Source organism: Procambarus clarkii, chromosome 61 (assembly GCF_040958095.1).
Source record: "Procambarus clarkii isolate CNS0578487 chromosome 61, FALCON_Pclarkii_2.0, whole genome shotgun sequence".
NCBI classification, from domain to species: Eukaryota; Metazoa; Arthropoda; class Malacostraca; order Decapoda; family Cambaridae; genus Procambarus; species Procambarus clarkii.
Genome location: NC_091210.1, coordinates 14,442,918 through 14,455,746, shown reverse-complemented (window position 1 = coordinate 14,455,746; position 12,829 = coordinate 14,442,918). Strand labels below are relative to the sequence as shown.

Here is a 12,829-nt window from a genome sequence, read left to right as displayed (position 1 = left end):
TATGAATTAACTCTATAAATTGCCTCTAATACAAGTTATGAGAAGGCACAGGTGAACACTGACCTAAGGAACAGACAGCTATAGCAAGGCGGGTCTCAGGAGCTAAGACTCGATGCTGCAAGCACATTTAGGTAAATACTTCTAAGCGACTCAACCTGCACATGTGCGGACTAGAAGAAAAAAATCATTCGCTAATTCTTCGAATAAAACCAAATATTTTTTTTAATTTTTCAATTATTTTTCAATTTTTTTAATATTTTCTTTGACGAGATACCGTAAGCGAATGTAATTTATAGACCAACTTCATTCAATGAATATTTTTTATATAGCAAAGATAAACAAGTTTTAAATTTATTATTTATATATAAATTTAAAAAATAAAAAATAAATCGATTATGCTTGGATATCACAGGGAGAGATTTAATTACTTCAAACAATTGTTTGCAACACTGTAAATGGATACTCTTGCAATCATATACATTTTTTGCAACGTGATTGGTGCATTAGAATTTTTAAATCATACATGAGTTGTTAAGCTGATTGGCTGTAAGGTTAGTTAGCCTGGGAAAATAATATGTCTATTTGTCTAACTCGAATTGGTAGTTAAATTTAGCACAAACATTGAAATCTACATAGCAAATTTTTGAAATAAATTCATAGTTAAATGAATTTATGTAACCGTTTAGTTCATATGTGACATACTTCAGTATAAACATACACGTGGACATACATGGCCCATACGTACATAACTATATAAAGACATGTATACATAAATACATATATATGCCTACACGAATAGATAAGCACATATTTTCCTTATATACAACATATATGCGTGTATACATTAGCATATACACGCATACAGGCGAAAAGATAATCATACATAAATGTTTAGGTATATACATAGCAACAAGAGAAAAATATCTTAGGAGCATCAGAGTACGGTACGATTATTAGAACAAATAAATCGCAGGACAGTCAACGACCGCCTGAGTCATTTCCTCGTAGCTTCCTTCCAGATTCTAATCCTAGGACGGACAACCCCCTATAGCCCATTTCGAGAAATTATTTACTCAATCAAATTTGCACTCCAGCCTATTTTTCCTATTACACATGTGCGCAGGTTCCTTTAGAGACAAGAAATGAAATTGGCATGACTGAAATAACAGAGAAATCTCAGTTGATTTGTGGTTTAAGATAGTCACCCAATTTCAGACAGTTTTCTAACAAAATTTTTAACCGATAACTATTAAAATATATTATAATTTTATGTAGATATAGTAACCCGTCCTCGACTCAGGTCCATTCCATCCAGCAGTCAACCCCACAGACGCATTCATCAATTTTAACATGCTGTTCATTCAAAACGGGAATTTTCTCGAATATAAATTAATATTATAATATATTAGAATATTGTGCATATATAGACATAGGTTAGGTTAGGTTAGGTGTTTAGGTTCTGTTGGCGATTATTTGTATTTGTAGTACGTGGGTGAAGCATTTACAGCGTTGTGGTTCGAACACAAGTCGTCAGTGAAGCACTTGTTCCGGAAGTGTTCGGACGTCATCAGTTGTGAGTCGTGTGTAAACTGTTTTTCATTCATAAACAGCTGGGGGGTTTGGCGGGTGGATGGAATGGACTTTTGGGTGTTTGTTTGAAGGGCGGGCTGAGAGTTAGGATTCGCACCGCCGTAAATGCTTCACACACGTAGAACAAATCAGCCCGTCCTCGCATACAAAAGTCCAAGCTCGTTAATCCAGCCGCCAAACCTTCTGTTTATGAATGTAAGGCGCTTTACACACAACTGATGACGTCCGAACACTTCCGGAACAACTGCTTCGCTCACGTCCTCTGTTTGAACGAAATTTCTATAAATTCTTCATCCACGTACTATAAATACACAATTCCCAACAGAACCTAAACACCTAACCTATGCCTAACTATACATTGAATTTTAATATATAATAATTTAGTCTTATATATGAGAATAAGCATATGTTTAATGCACATGTTAAAATGAATGCGTCTTGGGGAGGGCCGCATCTTTAACGAGCCTAGTATCAGGTCAGGTTGTCTGCAGACGGCTCAGGGTTCGAATACCCTTCTCTCTCTCTCTCTCTCTCTCTCTCTCTCTCTCTCTCTCTCTCTCTCTCTCTCTCTCTCTCTCTCTCTCTCTCTCTCTCTCTCTCTCTCTCTCTCTCAAACATGAACTTGGATGAAAATTATTTGCTGGTCCAGATACTTTTGAGAAAACTTTGCCAACGTCTCAAGATATCTAATTAATGTAATTTTTTTTCTTGTTTGTTTTTGCTTCTATAGTTGGCTGATTGCTTTATAAAGCCAAACTATTTTATTTTAATTATTTTCTTCCTTTCTTCGTTTTCTGTTTATTATTGTGTTTATTGCTTTTTAAGGCCAAACTATTTTATTTTAATTATTTTCTACCTTTCTTCGTTTTCTGTTTATTATTGTGTTTAGTGCTTTTTAAGGCCAAACTATTTTATTTTAATTATTTTCTACCTTTCTTCGTTTTCTGTTTATTATTGTGTTTAGTGCTTTTTAAGGCCAAACTATTTTATTTTAATTATTGTCTTCCATTCTTCGTTTTCTGTTTATTATTGTGTTTATTGCTTTTTAAGGCCAAATTATTTTATTTTAATTATTTTCTACCTTTCTTCGTTTTCTGTTTATTATTGTACATACATTATTTCAGGGGTGTCTCCTACATTCCATCATTTTCAAGTGTTGCAAATTTAATATAAATTTATTTAGACTCGGAAAAGATTTGGGTAAATACTGGTTTGCAAACAGAGTTGTTCATTTATGAAAGCAATTGCTTAGGTAACATTGTCGTGTGATCTTCTTGAGGTTATCTTGAGATGATTTCGGGGCTTAGCGTCCCCGCGGCCCGATCCTCGACCTGGCCTCCTTTTTATTACACACCCCCAAGAAGCAGCCCGTAGCAGCTGTCTAACTCCCAGGTGTTTCCAGGTTCGGTGTTCGGGGATCGAACACCGAACCTTAGGACTAAGAGGCCTGAGCGCTCTCCACTCAGCCGTCAGGCCCCGGATCAATGGATTGTTTTTAGATAGGAGTTGCTTTGTTCTCATGTTCTTCTAATGTTCTTATGTTCTCCACAGTGCCTTACGAGAGGTGGTTATTAGGGGAACTAATCTGTTATATCCCGTCTCTTTGAAGTTCCTTGTTTGTTCTGGTCCGAGGTTTTCACTTCTGTTGCCCAACCACTTCGGCTGGACGGTAGAGCGACGGTCTCGCTTCATGCAGAGTCGGCGTTCAATCCCCGACTGTCCACAAGTGGTTGGGGCACCATTCCTTTCCCCTCGTCCCATCCCAAATCCTTTTCCTGACCCCTTCCCAGTGCTATATAGTCGTGATGGCTTGTCGCTTCCTCCTGATAGTTTCCTTTCCCTTCTCTTCTTTTGATATCCATTGTGATATCTTCCCCTTCCTTGCTATGATAACACTTTATCTCTCTCTCTCTCTCTCTCTCTCTCTCTCTCTCTCTCTCTCTCTCTCTCTCTCTCTCTCTTGGCTGTTTACTCACTTAAGTGTGTTTGGTGAGTCCATCGTTGTATTATGAGTGCGTGTGGGTGGGCCTGATAGCGTATGTTTATTGTGGTTTTAAATTAGGCAACAGGGAACAAAACGTTGCAAGTAGCACGGGATAAGGTGATCCCGTAGTGGACTTCCCTGGCATAGGAGCGGAGCTGCGGCCGTGTGTGTGTGTGTGTGTGTATGTGTGAGAGAGAGAGAGAGAGAGAGAGAGAGAGAGAGAGAGAGAGAGAGAGAGAGAGGGAGAGAGAAAGAGAGAGAGAGAAAGAGAGAGAGAGAGAGAGTGAGTGTGAGTGTGTGTGTATACTCACCTAGTTGTGCTTGCGGGGGTTGAGCTCTGGCTCTTTGGTCCCGCCTCTCAACCGTCAATCAACAGGTGTACAGGTTCCTGAGCCTATTGGGCTCTATCATATCTACACTTGAAACTGTGTATGGAGTCAGCCTCCACCACATCACTGCCTAATGCATTCCATTTGTCAACCATGGAATGTGTGTGTGTGTGTGTGTGTGTGTGTGTGTGAGAGAGAGAGAGAGAGAGAGAGAGAGAGAGAGAGAGAGAGAGAGAGAGAGAGAGAGAGAGAGAGAGTGTGTGTGTGTTTGTGTGAGTGAGAGAGAGTGTGAGTGTGTGTGTACTCACCTAATTGTGCTTGCGGGGGTTGAGCTTTGGCTCTTTGGTCCCCTATGTGTGTGCGTGTGTGTGTGTGTGTGTGTGTGTGCGTGTGTGTGTGTGTGTGTGTGTGTGTGTGTGTGTGTGTGTGTATGTGAGTGTAGATAATACAAAAACCCATCTACTGCCTCTATTTTCTCTAGTAATACTTGCCGTGTTGTCAATACACTTATTCGTTTGCCTTGTTCGGGTTGAATGTAGACACAGTAGTCGCTTCTGTATATATTTATTGAGTGAGGCAAACAGGTGTATAACTGGCCAGCCGAGGTCCACCTACTCTGGGTCTGTGAGGATAACTGAGGCTGCTGGGAGCATGCTTGATGCTCCTCTGTCTGGCATGACGTCAGAGGCCTACTTGCCTGTGATTGGTTACATTTCAACTGACAGAATTTGAGTATAACACACTTCCATATCTTTCCTGTCAAATTACTGGAGCCGGATACAAAATATGGGATAAAAGGACGTCCCTTATACAACATATTCACTCTATATGGAAATTTGGACTACATTTGCTAACAGTAATTCTCAATCTTGGCCAAACCTACATTGCAGTTCAACATTTATTATTTTTCATTAAATTATAATGAGATCATCATATTAGAGATATTAATTGTTGTAAATTGTTAATATAAGGGTTGTAAATTGTCTCATATTTGATGTTTTTTTTCTTGTAAATTAAGTAAAAAGCCTGTTAAAAAAATTAAAACATTTAATTATTACAATTATTTATTTTTTTAAATAAAATTTAAAAAAAACTGTATTTTTACAATCTTCTTGAGGTTATCTTGAGATGATTTCGGGGCTTAGCGTCCCCGCGGCCCGGTCCTCGACCAAGGCTCCTCTTTTTTGTTACACACCCCCTGCAAGCTGCAGCCCGTAGCAGCTGTCTAACTCCCAGGTACCTATTCACTGTTAGGTGAACAGGGGGTATCAGAGTGAAAGAAACTCTGCCTCCACCGGGGATCGAACCCGGAACGTCAGGACTACGAGTCCCGAGCGCCAACGTCGACTTACTAACTTTTTATCCAATGAATATTTTAATTATAAGTTGCCTGCGTTTAATAAATTAATAAAACTATGTGTTTTTGACTTTTATTTTTTATGAATAAAATATATTGTTAAAATTTTTGAATGGCTGTGGGTAACCCGCTTTTCCCGGTTTCAAAACAATTTATATGTGGAATTACGTGAAACATACAAGAAATATATATATATTTTTTTTGAAATTTTCAATTTCAAAATTTTTACAAATTTTGACTTGTAATGTTTTGTTATGGATTTGTTATGTTGCTTTGTTTTGATTATGACATAAAAATACGACTTTGGATATATTTTGATTATAATTAAATAATCTAGCCTCTTTCAGTAACTTTAAAATGTAAATTAAACAAAGCCATTTTTTACCATTCTTGTTTGCTCAAATTTACAACGAATTATTTACATAAGAGAAACTCAGTCAAATAACATGAAATATCATTAGTTAATAACAATAAATAACATTAGTTATACTCAAGAATTAGATTTAGATTTCAATAACTTTCTGTTAATTGTTAATTAGAATTCACTTTCTTCCTATCCTTGTCAGAAGTATATACCTGCCTGACCAACCCTTCAGGAGAGGAAGGTGTGAGCCAGGTGTGTGGCTCCACACCAGACATCTGCCTTTATCCAGGGATATATTGTAATCCTGCTTGGTCGACCCGATGGGCTCTTGGGATTTTGGGGCTGAAGAAACCAAGGATCTCTCTCTGCTGGACGTTGGTAAGACTTTTGTTGATATTATCATTAACTTAATTGTATTTTGCACGTCGGCACTTGGCGTTGAAGCAGATTAGAACATATAAGCCCCATTGGTCTGGTTCCACCTTGTTATAGTGTCATGTATATTGTGAGAATTGAAGCGCAATCAGTTTACACGCGTACTTGTTGAAGACGCGAGTGAAATATCTCCTGCCTGGGGAGCACTCACGGCTCTCACTCTGATGTTGTTCCCTTGAGTCGTTGCATCACAGAGGACGGACTCAACTATTCTGTTTGCAATTGAGCTTTCCCCGCTGGACTGTTGCGCCCTTGCTAGCTGCAATAGCATGCAATGAAGGTGGGAACAGGGCCCCCTCCCCACTGAGTTGCCAAGGGGTTCGGGTAGAATTTTTTTATCAATTTTTATCAATTTTTTTATCAATTTTATCAATTATTTCACGTCGAAGAGGAGTGCTGGCAAATAAATCTAAAAGGCTGTGTGGACACCAAGGCCACAAGATCTGACGGGAAGAGTTGCTAGTTTCCACTTAGCCATCAAGAAGGATGAATACTTTTTTCACTGACATTGATGTAAAAATGTTGTATAATACAATAGGGATGGAGAAAAAGGGTGTATAATACAATAGGGATGGAGAAAAAGGGTGTATAATACAATAGGGGTGGAGAAAAAGGGTGTATAATACAATAGGGATGGAGAAAAAGGTTGTATAATACAATAGGGATGGAGAAAAAGGTTGTATAATACAATAGGGATGGAGAAAAAGGTTGTATAATACAATATGGATGAAGAAAAAGGTTGTATAATACAATATGGATGAAGAAAAAGGTTGTATAATACAATATGGATGAAGAAAAAGGTTGTATAATACAATAGGGATGGAGAAAACACAATTCCTTCTCCCTAATCTTCTCTAACCTTCCCTCCTTCTCTCCTCCTTGTCTCTCCCTCTTCAGCTCTGCAGGAAACAACTGGAACTGGCTACGAGGGGAACAAGGAACAAGCGTGATCCAAACGAGGTCGTTAGAGAGGCGCTTGAAGAGCTTAGGAGAGCTTCCAATTCCATTACTCTGGACAAGATCTTAATTAGCGTTGAAATGCACTTTTGGTGTGTGTGCTACGGTCATGTTAATCTTATGATCTGCTAGGTGAACAGGAGCATTAGGGTGAAAAACTCTGCTCATTTGTTTCCGCCTTCGCCGGGGATCGATCCCCTCCCCCCCCCCGGACTCTATGACTATGAATCCCGAGCCCTCTCCACTCAGCCGGCAGGCCTCCTGTATACACATATATATGCATGTATACATACAAATGTATAAATGAAGACATATAGACATAGAAATAAATATATAATTATAATTGATACATAGAAGCATGTTAAGTATAACTGATACATAAATTATACATAATTATAATCGATACATAAATTATACATAATAATAATTGATACATAAATTATACATAATAATAATTGATACATAAATTATACATAATAATAATTTATACATAAATTATACATAATTATAATTGATACATAAATTATACATAGTTATAATTGATATATAAATTATACATAGTTAATTGTCTGTTATTTATGTATATAGTAATGATAAGAATATTGTTATTAATATTTTTATAATTTTTATTATCATGACACAAATCCATTACGCAGGTTCGAACCCTAATCAAGACCCTTGTAAATTTCTTTATTATTTTTATTGAGTAAATCAGTAGTGTAAATTCCATTTGGTGGTTGTAAATTGGTATTGTAGTGATTTTTGGCTGTGTGTGACCCAATTGCATATGGGTTCGATTCCCGGGTAGACCGAGGCGTTTGGGCACATTTTGTTACTCCCTGGATGCAGGGCAAGCGTTCAGGCGAGTGGATGTGGATCAGACCCTCCATGAGAGTGGATGTGGATCAGTCCATCCAGGAGAGTGGATGTGGATCAGACCCTCCATGAGAGTGGATGTGGATCAGTCCATCCAGGAGAGTGGATGTGGATCAGACCCTCCATGAGAGTGGATGTGGATCAGACCCTCCATGAGAGTGGATGTGGATCAGTCCCTCCAGGAGAGTGGATGTGGATCAGACCCTCCATGAGAGTGGATGTGGATCAGACCCTCCAGGAGAGTGGATGTGGATCAGACCCTCCATGAGAGTGGATGTGGATCAGTCCCTCCAGGAGAGTGGATGTGGATCAGACCCTCCATGAGAGTGGATGTGGATCAGACCCTCCATGAGAGTGGATGTGGATCAGACCATCCAGGAGAGTGGATGTGGATCAGACCCTCCATGAGAGTGGATGTGGATCAGACCCTCCAGGAGAGTGGATGTGGAGCAGTCTGTTCACTGTGAACAGTGTTGCACTTTTTGCATTCGTGAATGTCGAAGCTCATCTTAAAGCTGCAGGCTTCTTAGCTGGCTTGCTGGCACGCTCCTCTACTTCCTGCATGTTGCTATCATCTTCGACCCCCACTACCCACCCCCCACACCTCGTCCTGGGCCGCCATCTTGCCCTGTGATCATCACCAATTGCTTCCTCTCAACGTCAAATGCATCCGGCCATCGTTCGGTGATTCGTGGGCTCTAAGACATGTGTTTTAGTAAATGCAAAACTTTAAAGCACATTCCCACAGGGGCATAAGAGAAAATCTCCCAATCTATAAGTCCCTAAATGGAGAAAAACAGAAAAATTATTGAGCTCAAGGGGCGTCATATGCTTCGATTCTGCTGCAAATGTATTCTATCATCAGACGATGATTTATAGGTTCAAAAACACATCTCTTTAGCAAAGGGAAAAGTCAAGTCTGCAATCGTGTACTCTTGGCAAGAGCTTCAAAGACTGACACTAGATTTTGTTGGTAATTCTTTATCTCCCACTATAAATAATGTCTTCTCACAAGGCCATTAGACAACGTCTCCCAATCTTCAAAGCCCTCAAAACAGAGAGGGGAAAAACTAATCATTGCCTCGAGGAACAAAGTCATGTGGGAAGCCCGCTAAAATTTCATTGTTTACATTTCTCTGCGGCAGATGTTTGGGTGAGGCTGTCCACTTTCCCGCCAATTTCTGTCCTTTTATTTTCTTCTCGGAGTGCAAGCGTCGTGTGCTGGTGGGGGTCGAAGCCCCCGTCACCCTGGCTATATTTATATGTTCCTTGTCCCGTTCTTTCCATGTTTTTTTTACGTTTTATTAGAGTTTCTATTTTTCGTTTTTATGTTTTTTTATCAGTTTCCATGTTTTGTTTATTGTTTACTGAGTACAAACACATGAATGAGGTGAGTTAATTTGGGATATTATTCCGTAATTGGGGTTTATTGTCCCGTGAATGTGGTTGTGGTCAACATTTCAAGATAAATTGTATGCAATGTTTGTTTTGTATAATGAATGTATTGTTCATGCTCCACACACACACACACACACACACACACACACACACACACACACACGCACACACACACACACACACACACACACACACACACACACACACACACATACTCCCCACTACTCACAAAAAATACTGTCTGGCTCTCTCACCCACCCAACTGGCTCCCCCCCCCACTGTCTGGCTCCCCCCCCCCACTGTCTGGCTCCCCCCCCCCTCCACTGGCTGGCTCCCCCCCCCCCACTGTCTGGCTCCCCCCCCCCACTGTCTGGCTCCCCCCCCCCCACACTGTCTGACTCCCCACCTACCCACACTGTCTGGCTCCCCCCACCCAATTCACTTTCTGGTCATCTCACCATTTTCCACCTATTTCCTTTCTCTTTTTTCATTTCACTTCTCTTCATTGCCTCCTCTGGTGCCTTATTTATTGTCTCACTATCATTTGTTTCCTCACAACATGTAGCCAATTTCTCTGTTCCATTTCCTCTTTCTTTAATTTGTATTTACTTCCTCCTGCTCCTCCTACATTCTTCTCCTGCCGTCATCTCCTTCTACGTCCTATGTGATTCCCCTCCCACCATCTTGTCGTCATGAAAAGCCCACAACTCTGTAGCAGCTACTACAGGGGTCTTCATTTTCCATCCTCCCTCTGCAGTAATAGCGACATCCTCTCGTTGAGGCCCGGGTTCGATCCCAGGCGCCGGCGAGAAACAATGGGCAGAGTTTCTTTCATCCTATGCCCCCTGTTACCTAGCAGTAAAATAGGTACCTGGGTGTTAGTCAGCTGTCACGGGCTGCTTCCTGGGGGTGGAGGCCTGGTCGAGGACCGGGCCGCGGGGACACTAAAGCCCCGAAATCATCTCAACATAACCTCATGATAGTGTGGTTTTACATCTCCCCAACTACATAACTACCATAGCTCTAAACTACATTGTTAACGACGATAGGTATACTAGATATCAGCTGAATAGCATTGAAATAATAGAGTTAATAGGGGTATTAAAAGTATCAACACAAGACAGAAAAAAAAAAATCGGTATAAATTGGATAAGCTTCAGAGTTAGGATATATATATTATCCCACGGATAATTTTATTTTATAATTTAATATTTAATTAAAAAATTAATTTTAATTAAAAAATATATCCTACGGAGTCTGTGGGGTTGCCAAATATTCCCTTTGAGGGGAATTTTGTAGCAAGTGTCATGTTTCCTCTCCCAAGCTGTTCCCCCGGGGGTATCGGGACTTGCAAATGCATCGAATCTTCCCGGCTCATCAGGAAGGCTGTCACCCAATGCATTGCAAATAGGTTGCAGGATATCTTGCAGCCTATTTACAATGCATTGCAAATAGGCTGATGGTTCCCTAGTTGCTGTTGCATCTATTGCAGTGTCTCAAATATTTCTGGGGTGCCGGGGGCGCTTCCCAGGGCCCTGTGATGTTGCCTGAAGAACGTGAGAGTCAGTCTAACGCCCCAGGGCCCTGTGATGTTGCCTGAAGAATGTGAGAGTCAGTCTAATGCTCCAGGGCCCTGTGATGTTGCCTGAAGAGCGTGAGAGTCAGTCTAACGCTCCAGGTTTCTGTGATGTTGCCTGAAGAGCGTGAGAGTCAGTCTAATGCTCCAGGGCCCTGTGATGTTGCCTGAAGAGCGTGAGAGTCAGACTAACGCTCCAGGTTTCTGTGATGTTGCCTGAAGAGCGTGAGAGTCAGACTAACGCTCCAGGGTCTTGTGATGATGCCTGAAGAACGTGAGAATTAGGTGTTGTTGCCTGAAGAGCGTGAGAATTAGGTGTTGTTGCCTGAAGAGCGTGAGAATTAGGTGTTGTTGCCTGAAGAGTGTGAGAATTAGGTGTTGTTGCCTGAAGAGCGTGAGAATTAGGTGTTGTTGCCTGAAGAGCATCATAAATAACTAACATTATTATTCAATCTTCAGGAGTCCTTTGCTCCGTGTTCCTGTTGTATTTCACAAATGCATTTCTTTAAAAATTTTATCTTTATAATACAGATAATCATTATTTACCTATAAAAATATTTATGTAATTAAATTCGGGGTTTTGAGTTTAGTTTACACGATTGCAATAATGACGCATTCACCAGAAACATTCACAAAAGGAAAAAATATGGTCGTGTTCGCCTCTGGTTCGTGTATAATCTCTGCTTCATATATTTTTCAGGAGTCATTGCTATAAACAACCGATAGCTAGAAAGGAGGGATCCAAGAGGCAATGCTCGATCTATGCAGACACAAATAGGTCAGCACACACACACACACACACACACACACACACACACACACACACACACACACACTCACACACACACACACACACACACACACACACACACTCACACACACACACACACACACACACACACACACACACACACACACTCACACACACACACACACACACACACACACACACACACACACACACACTCACACACACACACACACACACACACACACACACTCACACACACACTCACACACACACACACACTCACACCAAACAACCCGGAGTGGCTGTAATATGCTATTTATTTTCCTTTAAATGGATTCATGAAAACCCATCTCCTGTGTTTACACCAGGAAGGACGCGTTCACACAAACACTTGCGATCGAACTAAATTTTCAGAGTTCCCTTTTATGGTTTACCAGATAGAGTCCAATTACCTATCAATACTTCACTATTAGTGACACCAGATGCGTGAGATCTAGCTCCTGGTCCCCGGCCTACTGGCCCCTCTGTTCTAATTGAACTATTCGGGCGCTCGAATTCTAGATCGAGTCGAGAAACTTTCTTCGAGTGATGAGATTAGGTTCTCTGAAGCATGAAGCTTGCTGGAGAATTGGGTCAGTGCTTGTTGTAGGATACAGCATACAACAGCTACAACAACCGGGCTTACAACAGCATACAACAGCATACAACAGCCTGGTCCAGTTTACAAAGAATGAAGAATTTAGAATGACATAAATCTGTATTTACGTTGAGTGTTTAGACTTTGTGGGCGGTGGTTCATTGGGGTCACATGTGTGGGTATTTGCTGGGGTCACATGTGTGGGTATTTGCTGGGGTCACATATGTAGTAATTCACTGGGGTCACATATGTGAGGGACTCACCATTCCGGCAAACCAGTGATCTAGGGAGGTGTTGGAAGGAGAGAGAGAGAGAGAGAGAGAGAGAGAGGGGGGGGGGGAGGGTAGGTGAGAGGTAGGAAGTGAGAAAAATCTACGTAGGAGAACCAGGGCTTATAACATAGACCTCCACCAGAAATATCTCCTCATCCCTTAGCCCTGCTAAACATATCTGGGTATATGTCTTACCATATCTCAGCGCCTTTCTCCGTAGCTCGGCATATCTTAATATATGTCAGCATACCTCAGCATATCTGGCTCGACGTATCTTGTCTATCTCGCCATATCTGTCCGGCA

At 40.9% G+C, this 12,829-nt stretch overlaps 1 long non-coding RNA gene across 2 annotated transcripts in view; it reads left to right on the top strand.

Annotated features, from left to right (window-relative positions):
- LOC138354083 (uncharacterized) overlaps nucleotides 1–5,996 on the top strand; it is a 54,095-nt gene extending 48,099 nt beyond the window's left edge. For both annotated transcript variants that reach the window (XR_011223428.1, XR_011223427.1), the window contains one exon: nucleotides 5,827–5,996. This is a non-coding gene — a long non-coding RNA (uncharacterized lncRNA). The remainder of the gene's footprint in view (nucleotides 1–5,826) is intronic.
- Nucleotides 5,997–12,829: the final 6,833 nt, after the last annotated feature.